Source organism: Astatotilapia calliptera, chromosome 22, assembly GCF_900246225.1.
Source record: "Astatotilapia calliptera chromosome 22, fAstCal1.2, whole genome shotgun sequence".
In the NCBI taxonomy this organism is placed as follows: Eukaryota; Metazoa; Chordata; class Actinopteri; order Cichliformes; family Cichlidae; genus Astatotilapia; species Astatotilapia calliptera.
Window position 1 is genome coordinate 34,060,457 of NC_039322.1, and position 8,718 is coordinate 34,069,174.

The following is an 8,718-nucleotide window of genomic DNA, read 5'->3' on the forward strand; positions in this document are numbered from 1 at the left end:
TGAGTTTTCCATCTGACTTTCCCATGTTGCTACAGTTCCAAATATCTAAGGAATTTTGCTGTAGTTTGACATTTCTAGTTTTTAAACGTTTACGCACTTTGGAATACAGTTACGTAAAATCACAGTTTTTGGACAAAATAAATGTGAAAAATATTGTTTTGTGTCCCCTCGTGATTTTTGTAATGGTTATATTTACAAACTAGTTTTTGTTTGCGGTCAGCTTTAATATATTTGGTGTCTTTGTGTCACAGAACCCGTATTGGCCGTCTGTTAAATTGATTTTGTTGCTGTTTTCCTACACGGGGCCCATCCAGTGCCAGAAATTAGCCAATTCAAACAAGAAGTAAGTTGCAACTACACTCAAAAAAATAACTCTTTAAATGAACATAAAAAAATCATGGAAAGAATTTCCACGTGATTAAATTGCTTTATTTTAGCATTATGCAATTCTGTTACTCCAACTTAATGCACTCAAGTTGGACCAACTTAATTAAAGATTGATGAATCAACGTATTTACTGCATTTTGATCCAATATATTTTAATAGTGTTGATACAACTTAAAGAGTTTTGTTCCAACTCAATTCAGTAGGTTTTCTCCAACTAATTTACTAAATTTGGTCCCAGCTTAAGTTAATTGAGTTGAACCAACTCATACAAATTAAGTTATTCCAACACAAGTCTTTAATGCTAATAGAAAGCAATTTAATCACATGGAAATTCTTTCCATGATTATTTTAAGTTAATTTAAAGAGTAATTTTTTGGAGTATTTAACAAAGTCTAGAGTCTGGTTAACATACATTTCACTATTACATCTAAAAGGTAAATAAAAATTTGTCATACACATCTTTTTGTTTTCTCCAATTTATTGAATTTATAGCAAATTTCACATAATGTATAAAGAATACATGAAATGCAAGTACAAGTTACATAACAGAAAAAAAAGTAGTGGACAAAGTGGAAAGTTAACCTGTTAAAACAATTTTTTAACAACAATGAATGGCTGAATCAGGTGATTTTCCGATGACTAATACAACTACTTTGAAGGTCAACAGATGCACTTTCAAAAAAGAAAATATCTGCAATTATTTTAGGTTCATGGTCCAGATACATGGTATAGCTGTTGTAATGGAAACATTTCTCAATGAGAAAATAGTGTTTTGAGAACCTGTACTTTGTGTGCTGTTGGATAGTTCGTGTGCATCTAATTCCATAAGAATCTTCTGCAGGACCTCAAAGGTGTACCTGAGTTCCAGAGGGTAGCTCAGGTTCAGTGAATAGACCAGACCAAGCAACATTGTCACTGCAAAAACTACATTGCCCAACTCACCCATCACTTCCACCTAGGGCTGAACGATTATGGAAAATAATCTAATTGCGATTTTTTGCCCCAATATTGCGATTGCGATGCGATATGCGATTATTTTTTAAGGTCTTTGTCTTCTGTATTATTAAACAAAGACAAGCAATACATCATATAGTATGGCCAATACTATATTACATTAATTTTAAACTGTTCTTTCCTGGAAGACAGACCTCTGTTATGATGACATGAGGTGATGCATGAATTGATGACTGACATTTTTATTTAACTTCTTCAATCACAACAGTATATTTGAACATACACAATAGTTTATTTTTAGCTTACAAACATCTGAGCATAAAGTGCTGACAAGGAACCCTGGTGTAAACATTAAAATGAAAGTCAGTACAATGTGCAGATTGCAGAAATATACATAAACAAAATCAGTGGCTTTACCACACTCAGTTTTTCGACATCTGTGAACTACTAGACAGTCTTTCAATTAAAAAATAATATTAAATAAATAAAACTAATAAATAAAAAATACACACATCTTACTGATCTCTGCAGTCAGTAACATTACACATAAAGTGCAAACATAATAGCAATTGTATAAACACACACACAAACACGCCTTTAAAGTTTAAAGGCGTGAAATTGGACGGTCTAGTTCTGATTAGCGTCACCGCTGTCTCGGTGGAGTTTAATAAACTCGGCCGTCTGCTTCTTGCTATCTAAAATATAACCAGACACTGGTGTAAATTCTCGACTGTCTCACACTTCTGTTTAATAAGTTTTCTGTTTGACGTTTAGTCAGCTGTGTGAAAACCAAGGAGGAACCCACCCGGGGGATTAATAAAGTTTTATTTTATCTAATCTAATAACTTTAATCTCAGCCAAACCGATTTACTCACGAACAAACAAACACTGAAAAAAGCCCAACAATAACATTTTTAGGTTGTCTAAGTGACTTATATATTACGTTTAACCCGAGCAGCGAAACTCCGCGGTGATCTGAAAATGATGTGCCGGGAGTTGTGCCGTTCTCGGCCGCATCAGTAACCCTCGAGCTCCCGGCTAGCTGTCGAGCTGGTGGGTAGCAGACGCCTCTGAAAACGTCGAAGCACTTTTGCAAATATGGGATATCTTGATAAACCGAGCAGATATTTGATGTTTACACAACTACTTTCTCGCCTGAAAATATGTTAAAAGTTTATTTTGTGACCCAGAAAGATTAGTATGAGTAATTTTAAAACTTAGTAGCGGCCGCCATTGCTGGAAACTGGAGTTTGGCTGGGCCGCGCTATGAATTCTGGGATATGGTAGTAATTTGGACAGCCTTCGGCGCGTCGCTGTGACGTAATCGGTCTACAAATGCGGCCTCAGGAGGATGCAGCCCATGAATTTGGACATGTCCAGAGTATAATCGCAGCCTTTGCGGTTAGAAAATTGCACTTGATCATGTCGCGATATTATCGCAAATGCGATATATCGTTCAGCCCTACTTCCACCCCCTCTAGAACAATCACAACATCCTGAGGGTCATCGCCAGGCTCCGCACCCTCTGACCGAATGACACAGATTCCAAAGACTGTCTCTGCTATGGCAGTGGCGATGCTTTTTATCAACTTCCTGTGACAATAAAACAAACAAAAAAAAGATAATGATTTCTCACTAATGTCCATTGCAAACAGTTTTAAAAATAAATATCTGTTTTACATTAATGTAAAATACCTAAAAGCTATTCATTCAAGCCTTATAATAATGTAAATGTAATCAAAAATGACTGCCCGATATTTTTCCTGACTCAAGAGAAGTTCATTCAATACCTCAACAATGTCTTTCAAAATCTTGAGTTGTGATAGGGGTGACTGTGGCACAGGAGGTAGAGCAAGTTGTCTACTGGTTTAATCCCTGGCTTCTCTAATCTGATACTAAAACTATCAATGGGTAACATACTGAACCCCAAGTTGCTCCTGATACATCCATTGAAGTGTAAATGTTACATAAAAATCTTGTATGAATGTGTGTATGAATGAGGTTATTATAATGATATTATAATAATGATAGTATAAAACACTCAAGAATGGTGTGTGTAGTATCCAGTGAGAAACTTAAAGCTCTTACTTTTCCTATTTTAAAAGGTATTTTTTACAGCCACCGGTAATTTATAGGAAAACCCCATCCCCTGAAACTCTTTTATGTAGTTCAAGCTTATCTTTGATCATCTCCTTAGTTAAGGATACAGGCAAGTTAACATACCAGGTAATCCTTCACCAGCTTCTCAGGATCTTCATTCAGGTACACGCAAAGACCTTGGGCGATGTATTCTCTTCTGATTTCAACAGCATCAGTCTTTATACACAGAGGGGGGAAAAAAACAAATATATACGGAAATCCATCTCAACGACCTAGCAGTGGGATTAAAGAACTTTTAGTTGAATTACCAGGAATTTGTGAGAAATACAGAGGCTATTGTTTTACAGTTTTACAGTCTTAATCTTTTCAAATAGTATTTATGCATTTTAGACAAGTCTGTCATTTTAATATTGTTTTGTAATTTGTGTATTAATTTAATCATGCCATACCCCCAATTCAAGAAAGTTTAGATGATGTGTACATAAAATCAGAATGCAATGTTTTCTTGGTCTCAAAACTATATGTCACTTACAAATGAATATATTACATTTTTAACATGGGAATGTGATAATTTTTAAGAAAAATATTAGCTCACCATGAATTTGATGAACTGGCCTGCCAGCTCTCCAGACCTTTCACCACCTGATAAGATTAAACATTTATTATCTTTACAGGAGGGAACTGCAAGTCTCCAAGTTTATTAAGTAGAAAAATATTTAATTTCAAAAAAATTAAAAAACAGGAAAACATATCTGTTCATGTTTTGTCTTTCCTCCTCAGTGTACTAAAAACACATAAATTGTTAAATAAACCACTCTCCATCAGTTGCAACTTACAAACTTACAAATTTCAACAACCCACACGTAAAATGTAAATTTATCACAACAGTCTCTGTGGTAGAGCCAAACTAGCTTATGTGCAGAGGTTAAGTTATAAACAATATCTATATTTGGAGTAGCTAAGTCTTTCATATTAGGCTATCATGCTAGCATGACATTGTGCTATATTCTTGCACTAATGTGTTAGCTAGCTAGAATGGCATAAACAAACAGATATTTTAAAAAACAAAAACAAAAAAACAAATGTGAATAAATAGAACTGAAAAGAATCGACAAACTAATGATACCTTTGTGCAAAAAGTATTTTCATCAAGATGGATGAAGATAGATTCACTCTTACCTTTCCAAGATGACCGTGAAGCAAACCATGTGCTTTCCTGCCTCTTGTTGTTTAGAATCTCATGTGATCTTGTGATATCGCGAGTCTTTAAGGCAGCTAACCACTCTTGTTAGATTTTATCATGTCATAAAAACAAGAATAAATTTAAGAGGCGCTAAGTTGGTAAATTTCTTGTAGATCTTATATGATTTTATTACGTTCACTTTAGAAACATAAATTCATTGTGTTCAAATTACATGTTAGAGTCTTGTAAATGCAATAACCACCAAATTTCACTTTTTTGAGTGTACAGAACCCACTGATAAGGCCTTTCCAACTTTTTAGCTCATGTTGTCCTCATGTTGTACCCACTAAGAACATGAAAAATGGGGCCTGGGTGGGTTTCTGTGTGCTTTGCCCCGTTGGGGCCCATTTAGTTCCCAGATTTTACCAATATACCACCAAGATGGGCTTATAAAATGGGGCCATTATGGAACCCGCAGACAATCCCACTTTAAACCCACGTTTTAGCTTATGTGGTACCTACATGGTACCCACAAAAAACTTGAAAGGTGGGGCCCGGGTGTGTTTCTGTCACGGTTCTGGGTCATTTTGACCCAGCTTTTTCTGCTTCTGTTTTGGTGTTTTCTAAATTATGATTTGTTTGGGTTTTTGAGTTGTGCTGGTTTGATTTTGTATTAAGGGTTATTCTTGGTTTTGTTCTCCTTACGTTATTTGGTGTTCTGGCCTCTAGTTTAAGTCACTGTCTTCTCTGTTTATGTTTTATATTCCTTCTGTCAATCTCTCAGTGTCAAGTTTGCGTTTTTGTGATTTATTTCTTATTTCCTGTTTTATTTTGATAGTCCCAGTCCTATGTCAGTGTATTCACTTTTACCTGCCCCTGTCTCGTTAATCCTAATCTCTCCCAGCTGTGTCTCCCTCCTGTTTCCCTTTCCCTGATTACTCCCTGTGTATATAAGCCCTGTGTTTGCCTTTGCTCTCTGTTGTGTCGTACCCTCAGAATTGCCTGTGTGTTGTTGTCTTAGCAATCTCAGTTTGATTCATGTTTTGTTTTGTGCCAGCAATAAAGCTCTGGGTTTTGAGTTGCATTCAGTCTTGGAGTCCTGCATTTGGATCCTCACCTCCGCCTGCCCGCACACAGAGCCCTGACAGTTTCTGTGTACTTTGCCTAGTTGGGGCCCATTTAATGCCCAGATCTTCCGAACATAACATGGGGCCATTATGGAACCCGCGGACAATCCTATATGGGGCCCATTTTTTAGGCCATTTCCAAACCATATGGGCCCCACATGTAAATGTTGGCTGGGAAAGGGGGGCCTAAAAAAGTTTGAGAACCACTGGGCTAGCTGGTATATAATGATGTACTACGTGATCGCTAGCTAGCACAGCTATGTTAGCATAACAAACACAGTGAAGCTGCAGGATGAACACTAACTTTTTCCCACTCGATAAAAGTTAACGTGAGTGTTCTCGGTGGTCAGGAACAAATGTAATCGCATGGCAGGAGGCTGTAAAAGGACCAAACTTCAGTCAGGAGAACAACTGAGATAATCCACAATACGAGGTTAGTCATTAATATACTGCAACAACATGGGAACAGAGCAGCTGCCAGAGAATTCAACATTAATGAATTAATGGAAGTGGAGGAAGCAAGAAGAATGAGTTTAGTAAAGTTTGACTTGCCTGACTGTTTTCTTTTGCTTAAGGCGCCTTTATAATCTGCTGCACCTTATGGTCCGAAAAATACGGTAACTACATTCATGTTTCTCTGTTTAGTTATCATGTTTCACTTCCTGTTTTATTCTGGTAGTTATTTGTCCTGACTAGCTTGCGTTCGTCTGTTTCTCTGACTGCAGCTGTCCTCAACACTGCTGCTTACTCTGTCCCAGAGTAATAACCAAGCACAGACATGAACATTCTTGCACACTGTTACAGGAGCCTAATCGTTCTTTGTGCTAACGGTTTCCGAGCTAGCACGTCTGTTCTTTCCTTTCAGTGTTTTTGTTGATGTTTCCTTTCATGTCACAGTCAGTTACAGACAGACAGACCACCTCAGACCACTCTTAAGTGCAACTTAACATGAAACATTTTATGTTTCCACTATATTTTTAACTGTAATACCTTTTGATGACTCACACCATATTACATCCACATAACATCATCGTGTTATTATCGGGTCCTACATGTCAGAATGAAACAAGGAGAACCTGATCAAGCATAAGTATATGACGAGGCCTGAGGAAAGTATTTTTGACTTCATCGCCTAATCCTGAACATAGTTGGGTTTAGGGACCTGCAGCTCCACAAGCACATCACGAGGTGACAGATCTTAAACTCCAAATCACAAAAACTAATGCTGGTAGAGGCGTAGAATAAAAATGCAGACAGAAGTGCTCATTACATCTTCCCACTTTCCCACTGCAGCTGTGAATATATTCTCAGAGTTGAGAGTAAATGGTGTAGCACATACACAGGGCACAGTTATCCAGGGTTGGGCTCAGGGTTTAGATCTGAAGGTTAATAACTAACATTGCAAAGCCAAGGTTAAGTTATTGGTAGAAACATCGTATGGCATCACACCATAACAGCAGACTCCACTAACAACCCTCTGTGCACACCAACATTCACTACAACACTTTCACGAAGATTCAAAACTGTGTCGACTCTGATTGCATGAAGAAACAGATTTAGTTTTAAATGATCTGCGTCCACCAAGCTCTGTGGATAATGATCAGTTTCCCTGCGACTGGTGCTGCAGCAAAGAGTGTTTTCTAATGCTGGGGACTGAATGAAGATAATGGCAGGCAGAACTCTGTATACGCTTTCATCTGATTCAGACATTTTTAGACTTTATATAACAATTAAAGTGTTTGGCACACAGCGCACAGGAGACTGAGAGTCTAAAAATGATCCTGACTTCATATAGGAAAAACATTTGGGTCAAAGTACCGAAGCCTGAACAGGATCAAGACAGACAAAAAGCAACTGTGTGGACATAGATATAATTCTTCTGGAATAATTTAAAATCATTTATAACTAAAAGTGCCAGACTATAGTTTAAAGTAGAGATGATCTTTTCCCATATAATTGTCTAAAAAAGTAACAGAAGTGTCATACATTAACACTACATAAAATCAGCTTTCAGTAGGTTTTAGTGATATTTGCCTTCTTTTACCACAGTAGTCTTAAAGCAGACTAGTAGGTATGCTGTTGTAAGCCTGCACAGGTGAGAGGTTTGTAAAAACAGGGAGCTTACATCTGTACCTCAGAATCACGATTTCTTCATGGCTGATTCCTTTTGGACTCTTTGAGTTTCAGGTATAACATTATAAACAGCTGTATCAGAAATACACAGTATCATAAGTAAGCTGTTAAAGGTGACAGTCTAGCAGTTTGGACAGATGCTATCAATCTATCTAAAAGATCAAGCATAGCACCCAGCAAACAAATCAAGTGCAGTAGCAGCATGTAGAGCAGCGGTCCCCAACCCCCGCCCCACGGCCCGGCACCGTTCTGTGAGTCGTTCGGTACCGGGCCGTGAGGCTCGGGTGTGAAATTGATGGTTTTCAGGGTTTTTATCGTTAACTCGGTTCCCCTGGGTCTTTCCCGTATTTTGAAAGAAATGCGTTACCATAGCGACCAGAGAGCATTAAGGGGCAGAGAGGAGGATGTTACTCCCAATGTTGTTGGCGCATTTTAGGAGGACGCTGCTAATAAAGCTACACAATGAATTCACGTTTATTATTATACCTCAGTTTTTGTCTCGGTCTTTTATTTTGTTGTATTTATCCGTGTGGTGTGAATAAGGCATGGTGAGTCCACGGGTCACAGTTTTGAGCCATCTTTATTGACATGCATCCCACCACAACTACACCAACCCTTGAGTCCCCGTGTTGTAACACGGCGGGCATGATTGTGGATGCCGTGCAGGTGCGTCCGTGCGGCAGATGGCAGACCACGCCCCACCACAATCCGCCACACCTTAAAGGCCGGTCCGTGAAAATACTGTCTGACATTAAACCGTCTGTGGAGCAGGTTGGGGACCGCTGCTGTAGACCACCTGTCAGGTAAGGACAGCCTGGAAAGCGCTAAACAATT

The 8,718-nt window shown here is 38.2% G+C and overlaps 1 long non-coding RNA gene across 2 annotated transcripts; it reads right to left on the bottom strand.

Annotated features, from left to right (window-relative positions):
• Window positions 1-1,117: 1,117 nt before the first annotated feature.
• LOC113014760 (uncharacterized) lies at window positions 1,118-4,675 on the bottom strand. 2 transcript variants are annotated; one of them, XR_003271000.1, is made up of 5 exons: window positions 4,621-4,675; window positions 4,037-4,083; window positions 3,565-3,657; window positions 2,814-2,934; window positions 1,118-1,342 (listed from the first exon to the last, which is right to left on the bottom strand). It is a non-coding gene; the product is annotated as an uncharacterized LOC113014760 (long non-coding RNA). The 2 variants fall into 2 exon arrangements; XR_003270999.1 differs by lacking the exon at window positions 4,621-4,675 and having other exon boundaries at window positions 1,122-1,342; window positions 4,037-4,192.
• Between the last annotated feature and the right edge of the window lie 4,043 nt (window positions 4,676-8,718).